We start from the raw sequence: 268 nt of genomic DNA, 5'->3' as shown, positions 1-268 counted from the left end.
AGCATTCAAAATATAAATTTTCCTGACAGAAAAATATATACACATGCCCCATAAAATATTTTTATACTTTCATTCACTAGATATTTTCCTGAAGTTACTCATTACTTTCATACCTTCCATGGTTCCATTGCTGTTTCTCCTCATTTCCAAACTTACGTCATGTGGAAGGTATTTTTTCAGCTTTATACCGGCTAGCGCTTGTATTTCAATGCCTTAGAAAGCCTCGAGCAGCCTTGAGAGGTAGCACGGGCGATCTAGCACTTTAATA

Source organism: Corvus brachyrhynchos, unplaced genomic scaffold (assembly GCF_000691975.1).
Source record: "Corvus brachyrhynchos isolate BGI_N302 unplaced genomic scaffold, ASM69197v1 scaffold38, whole genome shotgun sequence".
NCBI classification, from domain to species: domain Eukaryota; kingdom Metazoa; phylum Chordata; class Aves; order Passeriformes; family Corvidae; genus Corvus; species Corvus brachyrhynchos.
The sequence above is the reverse complement of the archived record's forward strand: the minus strand, read 5'-3'. Positions refer to the sequence as shown.